Source organism: Gorilla gorilla, chromosome 16 (genome assembly GCF_029281585.2).
Source record: "Gorilla gorilla gorilla isolate KB3781 chromosome 16, NHGRI_mGorGor1-v2.1_pri, whole genome shotgun sequence".
Classification (NCBI taxonomy): Eukaryota; Metazoa; Chordata; class Mammalia; order Primates; family Hominidae; genus Gorilla; species Gorilla gorilla.
In genome coordinates this window covers 103,481,744-103,493,396 of record NC_073240.2, presented here as the reverse complement: position 1 = coordinate 103,493,396, position 11,653 = coordinate 103,481,744, and the positions used below count along the sequence as shown (strand labels likewise).

The window sequence follows — 11,653 nt, the reverse complement described above, 5'->3', positions numbered from 1 at the left end:
AAGAGGGCCTTGGGCCACAGGGAGGTGCCTGTGGACTAGGGGGAGTTCATGCACCCCTTCTTTCCCCAGAGGGGCTGGACTCAGGTGAGTATGGGGGTGGGGGCTCCTGCACTTCGACACAGGCAGCGGGAGGGTTTTCTCCCCATTCCCTCTGCACTCCCAACTTGAGCTATACTTTTTAAGAAAGTGATTCACCCTGCCTTTGCCCCCTTCCCCAGAACAGAACACGTTGATCATGGGCGATATTTTTCATTGTGCCAAACAGTTGCCATGACCGTCATTAAACCTGTTTAACACCAAATAATAAGGAAAATAAAATAAAAAATTCGAGCTTGGTGCAGAAACTCACCCCAAATAAATCACCTACCAAAATATTTACATAATGGTGGAAATATTCCAAAATTCAATATTTTGGGATTTATACACAAAAGATAAACAAATTAGAGGCCAAGAGGCTGCCAGAAGGGAAAAACGGGGCCTGGGAAGGCCGTTGTGAGGAATGAGCTGGGCCTAAAGAGGCCACTGGCAGGCGGGAGCTGGGCCTGCCGAAGCGGCCGAGAGGCAGGAGCTTTGGACTCGGGAGGCCGCAATGAGGCGAGAGCTAGCTGGGCATGGAGAGTCCGCTGTGAGTCCGCTGTGAGTCCGGGCCCGTGCAGGCCTTCGAGAGGCAGGAGGCCGGGCCTGCAAAGGCCCACTGGAGGTCAAGTTCTGGGCCTGAAGAGGCCACCAAAAGTCAAAAGCGGGGCCTGGGAAGGCCGCCAAGAGCCATGAGCTGGTCTGGGCTGAAAGAGGCCACTGGGAGGCAGGAGGAGCTGGGCCTGGAGAGGCTGACTCGAGGAAGTTTTGCACCTGGAGAGGCCGCCGAGAGGACGGAGCTGGGCCCGGGGAGGCCGACTTGCTGCTCTTCGGGCCCAATTCCAGGCCGACTTGACGACAACTTGGGCCTGCTGGGAGCTGGGCAGGAGCTGAGTCCAAAGACGCTGTTGGGAGGCCAGAGTCAGGCCTGGAGACGCAGCCGGGAGGAAGAGCTGGGCCCGGAGAGGATGCCGGGAGGCTGCAAGTGGGTCTGGAGAGGCCGATTTGAGGAGGCCCGGCCTCCGCCTCCCGCATGGCGGCCTCTGCAGGCACAGCTGTTTCTCCTGGCTGCATCTCCCGCCTCCCAGCAAACAAGCTTTTTTGGCTCAGCTCCCGCCTGCGTTTGTAGACCCCGAAGTTTCTGCAACCAAGCTCTTCAGACCCACATCCCACCTCCCAGTACCTGAACAGTCCCAGCTCCGGCTGGAGAACAGAGTCTGTAGGCCCCGCTGTTGCCTCCCAGGGGAGTCTCCAAGCCCAGCTCTCACCCCACCACGACCTCCCAGGCCCAAGTCGCTGCCTGCCTCACAGCAGCCCGCGTACAAACCTGCTCCTCCCTCACGGTGGCCTGTTGAGGCAGGGGCTCACGCTGACCTCTCTCAGCGTGGGAGGGGCTGGTGTGAGGCAAGGGCTCACGCCGACCTCTCTAAGCATGGGAGGGGCCGGGGTGAGGCAAGGGGCTCATGTTGACCTCTCTCAGCGTGGGAGGGGCCGGTGTGAGGCAAGGGGCTCACGCCGACCTCTCTCAGCATGGGAGGGGCCGGGGTGAGGCAAGGGGCTCACGCTGACCTCTCTCAGCATGGGAGGGGCTGGTGTGAGGCAAGGGCTCACGCCGACCTCTCTCAGCATGGGAGGGTCCGGGGCGAGGCAAGGGGCTCACGCTGACCTCTCTCAGCGTGGGAGGGGCCGGTGTGAGGCAAGGGCTCACGCCGACCTCTCTCAGCGTGGGAGGGGCCGGTGTGAGGCAAGGGGCTCATGTTGACCTCTCTCAGCGTGGGAGGGTCCGGTGTGAGGCAAGGGCTCACGCCGACCTCTCTCAGCGTGGGAGGGGCCGGTGTGAGGCAAGGGGCTCACGTTGACCTCTCTCAGCGTGGGAGGGGCCGGTGTGAGGCAAGGGGCTCAGGCTGACCTCTCTCACCGTGGGAGGGGCCGGTGTGAGGCAAGGGCTCACGCCGACCTCTCTCAGCGTGGGAGGGGCCGGTGTGAGGCAAGGGCTCACGCCGACCTCTCTCAGCGTGGGAGGGGCTGGTGTGAGGCAAGGGGCTCACGTTGACCTCTCTCAGCGTGGGAGGGGCCGGTGTGAGGCAACGGCTCACGCCGACCTCTCTCAGCGTGGGAGGGGCCGGTGTGAGGCAAGGGGCTCATGTTGACCTCTCTCAGCGTGGGAGGGGCCGGTGTGAGGCAAGGGGCTCACGCCAACCTCTCTCAGCGTGGGAGGGGCCGGTGTGAGGCAAGGGGCTGACGCCGACCTCTCTCAGCGTGGGAGGGGCCGGTGTGAGGCAAGGGGCTCACGCCAACCTCTCTCAGCGTGGGAGGGGCCGGTGTGAGGCAAGGGGCTGACGCCGACCTCTCTCAGCGTGGGAGGGGCCGGTGTGAGGCAAGGGGCTCACGCCAACCTCTCTCAGCGTGGGAGGGGCCGGTGTGAGGCAAGGGGCTGACGCCGACCTCTCTCAGCGTGGGAGGGGCCGGTGTGAGGCAAGGGGCTCATGTTGACCTCTCTCACCGTGGGAGGGGCCGGTGTGAGGCAAGGGGCTGACGCTGACCTCTCTCAGCGTGGGAGGGGCCGGTGTGAGGCAAGGGGCTGACGCTGACCTCTCTCACTGTGGGAGGGGCCGGTGTGAGGCAAGGACTCACGCCGACCTCTCTCAGCGTGGGAGGGGCCGGTGTGAGGCAAGGGGCTGACGCTGACCTCTCTCACCGTGGGAGGGGCCGGTGTGAGTCAAGGGCTCACGCCGACCTCTCTCAGCATGGGAGGGGCCGGTGTGAGGCAAGGGCTCACGCTGACCTCTCTCAGCGTGGGAGGAGCCAGTGTGAGTCAAGGGGCTCACGCTGACCTCTCTCAGGATGGGAGGGGCCGGTGTGAGGCAAGGGCTCACGCTGACCTCTCTCAGCATGGGAGGAGCCAGTGTGTGGCAGGGGCTCATGCCTCTGGGCAGGGTACCAGAGGCATGGGCATCAACAGGCCACCGTGAGGGAGGAGCTGGGCCGCATGCGGGCTGCTGGGAGGCAGGCAGGGACTTGGCCCCAGGTGGCCGCCGTGGGGGCAAGAGCTGGGCCTGGAGAGGCCCCTGGGAGGCAAGAGCGGGACCTGCAGAGGCCGTTCTCCAACCATTGCTGGGCCCGTACAGGCCACCGGGCGGCAGGAATGAGGCCCAAAGAACTTGGCTGGAGAAAGTTCGGGACCTACAAAGGCGGTTGGGAGCTGGGCAGGAGTTGAGCCAAAAGAGCTTGCTTACTTGCTGGGAGGCATGGCTGGGAGATGCCGACTTCAGGACAACTTGGGCCTGCAGAGGTCACCGGGAGGCCCAAACTTGGCGTGGAGGAGCCCACCGACCGGAGACCATTTGGGTCCTGCAGGTGCCATTGGAGGGCAGGAGCTCATCGTGGAGGGGGCACCGTGAGGCCTGACCTGGGCCTGGGGAGCTTGGCTTGAGGAAGCTGTGGGCCGACCAAGGACGCCAGGAGATGGGTAGGCACTGAGTCCAAAGAGGTTGTTGAGAGGCAGGAGTCAGGCCTGGAGACTCAGCCAGGAAGAGGAGCTTGGCCCGGAGAGGACGCCTGGAGGGTGCAAGTGAGTCTGGAGAGGCCGACTTGAGGAGGTTCTCAGCCCGGAGAGGCCGCCGGAAGGGAAAAACTGGGACTGGAAAGGCTGTTGTGAGGAATGAGCCCCATGGGCCTGAAGAGGCCACTGGCAGGCGGGAGCTGGGTGTGTAGAAGCTGCTGAAAGGTTGGGAGCTTGGCTTGGGGGGTCCACAGTGAGGCAGATGCTGGGCCTGAAGAATCTGCTTAAAAAGATTTAAGCACATTTACATTTATTAGGCACTTTATTTCCATTATTACATATATATAAATATATATACGTATTATATATCCAATATATAATAAAATGATTATACAACTCACCATAATGTAGAATCAGTGGGCGTGTTAAGCTTGTTTTCCTGAAACTGGATGGTCCCACCTGAGTGTGATGGGAGAAAGTGACAGATCAATAGGTATTAGATACTCATAAGCACAGCGCAACCTAGATCCCTCACATGCATGGTTCACAACAGGGTGCGTTCTCCTATGAGAATCTAATGCTGCTGCTCATCTGAGAAGGTGGAGCTCAAGCGGGAATGTGAGCAAAGGGGAGTGGCTGTAAATACAGACGAAGCTTCCCTCACTCCCTCACTCGACACCACTCACCTCCTGCTGTGTGGCTCCCTACGGCTCCATGGCTCAGGGGTTGGGGACCCCTGCTCAAGTGCATCCAAAGCGACCCTTCCCACACCAGTCTTCATAGTGGTCAAGGGCAGCAACCACTTAGCTCCCAAGGCATGTGCCTCAGCTGGCATTTCATCACAATCAACAGTAAGTGGTAGCTTGAGTCACTGTGAGGTCACTTCCTGGAAATCACCAGCATCCCATTTCCCACTGGCAAAGAGCTCAGCACTGCCCCCTGGGAAACCAAACCTATGCCCAAATCCCATCTGTGTGGATAAACCCTGGGACCCTTCCTAACGTATTAGTCAGAGTCCAATCAGGAAGCATAAACCACTCAAAAGTTTAAAGTGGTAAAATTTAATACGGAGAATTATTCATTATAACAGGTGAACAGCATAATGAGAGATTGGCTAGCACAAAGTAAAGAGAACTCTACAGAATACAGGACTAGCCCAGGCCAGGCATGGTGGCTCATGCCTGAAATTCCAGCAATTTGAGAAGCTAATGCAGGAGGATTGCTTAAGGCCAGGAGCTAAAGACCGGTCTGGACAACACAGTGAGAACCTGTCTCTATCCAAAAGAAGAAAAAAGTTAGCTGGGAGTGGTGGTGCACACTTGTAGTCCCAGCTACTCGGAATGCTGAAGTTTGAGCCTGGGAGGTCAAGGCTGCAGCGAGGCATGATTATGCCACTACAGTCTAGCCTGGTGACAGAGCAAGACCCTGTCTCAAAGAACAAAACAACAACAACCATTTACAGACAGAAAAGAGGTAGAGCTAATAAGCTAAGGAAAGATGTTGAAATGTGACAAGTAAAGTAATATGAGGTCTTTTATCTATTTAAAATAATCAAACAAAAAATGACTTACTAAATTACAATACCCTGTGCTGGCAAAGGTGCAGTGAAATGGGCACTTTCTTATACTATGAGGGGTGTTTAAATTGTGTATAAGCCTTCCCGGGTAAAGCTTGTCAATTTTTTAAAATAATGGAGACAGGGTCTCACCATACTGCCATACTGCCTCCTCCAACTCTTGGCCTCAAGCAATCCTCCTCTCTTAGCCTCCCAAAGTGCTAAGATTATAGCTGGGAGGCACCCAAAACCCTGTCAATTTACATCAAGAGTAATGAGAATGTCCATTCACCATGACTCACAGTAATCTTACTTCTGGGGAGACAATTCAATCTAAACAAAAGGTCATCTGTACACACACAGTAAAAATCTGGGAGTAACTGAAGACAGAGTTGGTAAGTGAAATAAGAAACAGTTCTAAGAAATTAAACTATGGTATCAATAGGCACCTGGTATAAAAGGTCAGTTGATGTTAGCTGCTACTTTTTTGTTGTTTTGAGACAGGGTCTCACTCTGTCACCCAGGCTGGAGTGCAGAGGCCTGATCATGACTCACTGCAGTCTCAGCCTCCCTGGGCTTGAGTGATCCTCCCACCTCAGCCTCCCAAGTAGCTGGGACTACAGGAACGTGCCACCACACTAGGCTAATTCATGTATTTTTCTGTAGGGATGGTGACTCCCCCTTTGTTTCCAAGGCCTATCGCAAACTCTTGGCCTCAAGCCATCCTCCTGCCTCAGCCTCCCAAAGTGTTGCGATTACCAGTGTGAGCCACCACACCTGGCCAGCTGCTACTTTTAGCAATATTATTATTATTCTTCCACTCCATTAAAAATTATTATTTTCAAGGCTATGCAACAGTATGTATCCTACAGCGTAATTGTAAAAACATATACGGTTGCCGTCCCTCAGTATACAGAATTAGTTACAGCCCCCCATCTCTGCATATACCAAAATCCATGCTTACTCACGTTTCGCTGTCACCCCTCTGGAATCCACGTGTACGAAAATACCAAATATTAGTTGGGCGTAGTGGCAAGCACCTGTAGTCTCAGCCACGTGGGAGGTTGAGATGGGAGGATCGCTTCAGCCTGGAAGGTTGAGGCTGCAGTCAGCTGCGATAGCACTACTACCCTCCAGCCTCGGACAACAGAGGGAGACCCTGTCTCAGAAAAAAAAAAAAACAAAATAAAACAGGTTAGAAATTGTAATGAGGTCTGTTGGGCAAAATTCCATATAAGCAAAGTATAAATTAATAAAGCAAATCATGATAAATTAGTACGATTGACTTTCTGGACTTTCTGACAATAAAAGTAAGGAAAATGCAGAACACAAAGACAGAGAGTAAAAAGAGAAATTAGGAAAGCATTCTACATGTTTAATAGGAAGACACTGGCCGTGTTCGTGCAGCGGCAGCATGTCGTGACATGACATACTTTGGAGAGAAGTTAACAGATGAGGAAGTTGATAAAAATCATCAGAGAAGCAAAATACTGGTAGCGACACTCAAGTAAACCACAAAATTTCCATAACTTATGTCAGCAAAGTGGGAATATTGTACAGTGTGTGTTGAAGTTCCTATACAACATTGTTTATCTGCCGTTTGTTTGTTTGTAAGGAATGTATATACTAACAGTTCTTCTTGCTGTCAAAAGAATATGTGTGAATAAGTCATTTTAACTTATTCTTCTGTTTTTCTTTTATCTTCCTGCCATCATCCCACAGCCTTACTTTAGAAATTTTTTCTTTAGAAAATTGAACAAGTGCTCCTTGTGGTGGCACATACCTCGAGGATGGGAGGCAGGGGTGGAAGGGTCACTTGAGGCCATTAGTTTGACAGCAGCCTGGCCAACAAAGTGAGACCCCATGTCTGCAAAACAATATAAAAATTAGCCAAGTATCGTCATGTATACCTACAGTCCCAGCTACCTCAACTTACGGAGGAAGTTCAGGGCCTGGAGAGAAGGCTGGGAGGCAGGAGCTGGGTCTAAAGAGGCCATTGTAACGACGGAGCTGTGCCTGTGGAGGCTGTTGTGAGGCAGTAGGCTCATCTGCGGAGACTGCCGTGAGGTAGGGTATGGGCCTAAATAGGCCATTGTGAGTCATGAGCTTGGTCTGTAGAGGCTGACTGGAGAGAGTTCTGGGCCTGGCGAGGCTGCCGGGAGGTAGGAGCTGGGCCAAAAGATTTAAGCACATTTACGTTGATTAGGCACTTCATTTCCATTATTACACTGGAATATATAATAAAATAATTATAGAACTCACCATAATGTAGAATCAGTGGGCGTGTTAAGCTTGTTTTCCTGAAACTGGATGGTCCCACCTGAGCGTGATGGGAGAAAGTGACAGATCAATAGGTATTAGATTCTCATAAGCACAGCGCAACCTAGATCCCTCACATGCACGGTTCACAACAGGGTGCGTTCTCCTATGAGAATCTAATGCTGCTGCTCATCTGAGAAGGTGGAGCTCAAGCAGAAATGTGAGCAAAGGGGAGTGGCTGTAAATACAGACGAAGCTTCCCTCACTCCCTCACTCGACACCACTCACCTGCTGTGTGGCTCCTTACGGCTCCATGGCTCAGGGGTTGGGGACCCCAGCTCAAGTGCATTAAAGTGACCCTTCCCACACCAGTCTTCATAGTAGTCAAGGGCAGCAACCACTTAGCTCCCAAGGCATGTGCCTCAGCTGGCATTTCATCACAATCAACAGTAAGTGGTAGCTTGAGTCATTGTGAGGTCACTTCCTGGAAATCACCCTAAACCTGGGCCCTGACACAGAAACCCTAACCCTGGGCCCTGACCCTAAAACCCTAACCCTGGGCCCTGACACTAATACCCTAACACTAGGCCCTGGTCCTGAGCCTAAAACCCCAAACCTGTGTCCCGGCCCTGACCTTAAACAACCCTAAACCTGGGCCCCGGCCCTGACCCTAAAGCAACCCTAACACTGGGCCCCGGACCTGACCCTAAAACAACCCTAACACTGGGCCCCGGCCGTCACCCTAAAACAACCCTAACCCTGCCCCGGACCTGAACCTGAAACAAGCCTAAACCTGGGCCCTGGCCCTGACCCTAAAACAATCCTAACCCTGGGCCCTTGCCCTTTCCCTAAAACAACCCTAACTCTGGGCCTTGGCCCTGACCCTAAAACAAGCCAAACTCTCGGCCCTGGCCCTGACCCTAAAACAACCCTAACCCTGGGCCCTGGCCCTGACGCTAAAAGAACCCTAACCCTGGGCCCTGGCCCTGACCCTAAAACCCTAACCCTGGGCCCTGGTCCTGAGCCTAAAACCCTAACCCTGGGCCCTGGCCCTGAGCCTAAAACCCTAACCCTGGGCCCTGACACTGATCCTAAAACCGTAACCCTGGGCCCTGACCCTGAGCCTAAAACCCTAACCCTGGGCCCTGGCCCTGACCCTAAAACCCTAACCCTGGGCCCTGGTCCTGAGCCTAAAACCCTAACCCTGGGCCCTGGCCCTGACCCTAAAACCCTAACCATGGGACCTGGCCCTGAGCCTAAAACACTAACCCTGGGCCCTGGCCCTGAGCCTAAAACCCTAACCCTGGGCCCTGGCCCTGAGCCTAAAACCCTAACCCTGGGCCCTGGCCCTGACTCTAAATCCCTAACCCTGGGCCCTGACCCTAAAACAACCCTATCATTGGGCCCTGACCCTGAAACAACCCTAACCCTGGGCCCTGACCCTGAAACAACCCTAACTCTGGGCCCTGACCCTGAAACAACCTTAACCCTGGGCCCTGACCCTGAAACAACCCTAACCCTGGGCCCTGACCCTGAAAAAACCCTAACCCTGGGCCCTGACCCTGAAACAACCCTAACCATGGGCCCTGACCCTGAGCCTAAAACCCTAACCCTGGGCCCTGGCCCTGAGCCTAAAACCCTAACCCTGGGCCCTGGCCCTTACCCTAAAACCCTAACCCTGGGCCCTGGCCCTGATCCTAAAACCCTAACCGTGGGTCCTGACCCTAAAACAACCCTACCCTGGGCCTTGACCCTAAAACAACCGCAACCCTGGGCTCTGACCCTAAAACAACCCTAACACTGGGCCCTGACCCTAAAACAACCCTAACCCTGGGCCCTGACCCTAAAACAACACTAACCCTGGGCCCTGACCCTAAAACAACCCTAATCCTGGGCCCTGACCCTTAAACAACCCTAACCCTGGGCCCTGACCCTAAAACAACCCTAACCCTGGGCCCTGACCCTAAAACAACCCTAACTCTGGGCCCTGACATTAAAACAACCCTAACCCTGGGCCCTGGCCCAAATTGTAATGAGGTCTGTTGGGCAAAATTCCATATAAGCATAGTATAAATTAATAAAGCAAATCGTGATAAATTAGTACGATTGACTTTCTGGAGTTTCTGACAATAAAAGTAAGGAAAATGCAGAACACAAAGACAGAGAGTAAAAAGAGAAATTAGGAAAGCATTCTACATGTTTAATAGGAAGACACTGGCCGTGTTCGTGCAGCGGCAGTATGTCGTGACATGACATACTTTGGAGAGAAGTTAACAGATGAGGAAGTTGATAAAAATCATCAGAGAAGCAAAATACTGGTAGCGACACTCAAGGAAACCACGAAATTTCCATAACTTATGTCAGCAAAGTGGGAATATTGTACAGTGTGTGTTGAAGTTCCTATACAACATTGTTTATCTGCCGTTTGTTTGTTTGTAAAGAATGTATATACTAAAAGTTCTTCTTGCTGTCAAAAGAATATGTGTGAATAAGTCATTTTAACTTATTCTTCTGTTTTTCTTTTATCTTCCTGCCATCATCCCACAGCCTTACTTTAGAAATTTTTTCTTTAGAAAATTGAACAAGTGCCCCTTGTGGTGGCACATACCTCGAGGATGGGAGGCAGGGGTGGAAGGGTCACTTGAGGCCATTAGTTTGACAGCAGCCTGGCCAACAAAGTGAGACCCCATGTCTGCAAAACAATTTAAAAATTAGCCAAGTATCGTCATGTATACCTACAGTCCCAGCTACCTCAACTTACGGAGAAAGTTCAGGGCCTGGAGAGAAGGCTGGGAGGCAGGAGCTGGGTCTAAAGAGGCCATTGTAACGATGGAGCTGTGCCTGTGGAGGCTGTTGTGAGGCAGTAGGCTCCTCTGAGGAGACTGCCGTGAGGTAGGGTATGGGCCTAAATAGGCCATTGTGAGTCATGAGCTTGGTCTGTAGAGGCTGACTGGAGAGAGTTCTGGGCCTGGCGAGGCTGCCGGGAGGTAGGAGCTGGGCCAAAAGATTTAAGCACATTTACGTTGATTAGGCACTTCATTTCCATTATTACACTGGAATATATAATAAAATAATTATAGAACTCACCATAATGTAGAATCAGTGGGCGTGTTAAGCTTGTTTTCCTGAAACTGGATGGTCCCACCTGAGCGTGATGGGGGAAAGTGACAGATCAATAGGTATTAGATTCTCATAAGCACAGCGCAACCTAGATCCCTCACATGCACGGTTCACAACAGGGTGCGTTCTCCTATGAGAATCTAATGCTGCTGCTCATCTGAGAAGGTGGAGCTCAGGCGGGAATGTGAGCAAAGGGGAGTGGCTGTAAATACAGACGAAGCTTCCCTCACTCCCTCACTCGACACCACTCACCTGCTGTGTGGCTCCTTACGGCTCCATGGCTCAGGGGTTGGGGACCCCTGCTCAAGTGCATCCAAAGCGACCCTTCCCACACCAGTCTTCATAGTAGTCAAGGGCAGCAACCACTTAGCTCCCAAGGCGTGTGCCTCAGCTGGCATTTCATCACAATCAACAGTAAGTGGTAGCTTGAGTCTTTGTGGGGTCACTTCCTGGAAATCACCCTAACCCTGGGCCCCGGGCCCTGACCCTAAAACCCTAACCCTGGGCCCCGGGACCTGACCCTAAAACCCTAACCCTGGGCCCCGGTCCCTGACCCTGAAGCCCTAACCCTGGGCCCCGGGCCCGGACCCTGAAGCCCTAACCCTGGGCCCCGGGCCCTGACCCTGAAGCCCTAACCCTGGGCCCCGGGCCCTGACCCTGAAGCCCTAACCCTGGGCCCCGGGACCGGACCCTGAAGCCCTAACCCTGGGCCCCGGGCTCTGACCCTGAAGCCCTAACCCTGGGCCCCGGGTCCGGACCCTGAAGCCCTAACCCTGGGCCCCGGGCCCTGACCCTGAAGCCCTAACACTGGGCCCCGGGCCCTGACCCTGAAGCCCTAACCCTGGGCCTCGGGCCCTGACCCTGAAGCCCTAACCCTGGGCCTCGGGCCCTGACCCTGAAGCCCAAACCCTGGGCCCCGGGCCCTGGCCTTGAAGCCCTAACCCTGGGCCCCGGGCCCTGTCCCTAAAGCCCTAACCCTGGGCCCTGGGCCCTGACCCTAAAGCCCTAACCCTGGGCCCCGGGCCCTGGCCCTAAAGCCCTAACCGTGGGCCCCGGGCCCTGGCCCTAAATCCCTAACCCTGGCCCCGGGCCCTGGCCCTAAAGCTCTAACCCTGGGCCCCAGGCACTGACCCTAAAACCCT

At 54.2% G+C, this 11,653-nt stretch overlaps 1 long non-coding RNA gene across 3 annotated transcripts; it reads right to left on the bottom strand.

The window, feature by feature from the left end:
- Positions 1 to 2,183: 2,183 nt before the first annotated feature.
- On the bottom strand, positions 2,184 to 10,942 carry LOC134757292 (uncharacterized). Of its 3 annotated transcripts, XR_010131097.1 has the most exons (7): positions 10,764 to 10,942; positions 10,479 to 10,536; positions 10,153 to 10,385; positions 7,395 to 7,452; positions 7,069 to 7,301; positions 3,979 to 4,036; positions 2,184 to 3,857 (listed from the first exon to the last, which is right to left on the bottom strand). It is a non-coding gene; the product is annotated as an uncharacterized lncRNA (long non-coding RNA). The 3 variants fall into 3 exon arrangements; XR_010131096.1 differs by having other exon boundaries at positions 10,479 to 10,942; XR_010131098.1 differs by lacking the exons at positions 2,184 to 3,857; positions 3,979 to 4,036 and adding an exon at positions 6,076 to 6,291 and having other exon boundaries at positions 10,479 to 10,942.
- Positions 10,943 to 11,653: the final 711 nt, after the last annotated feature.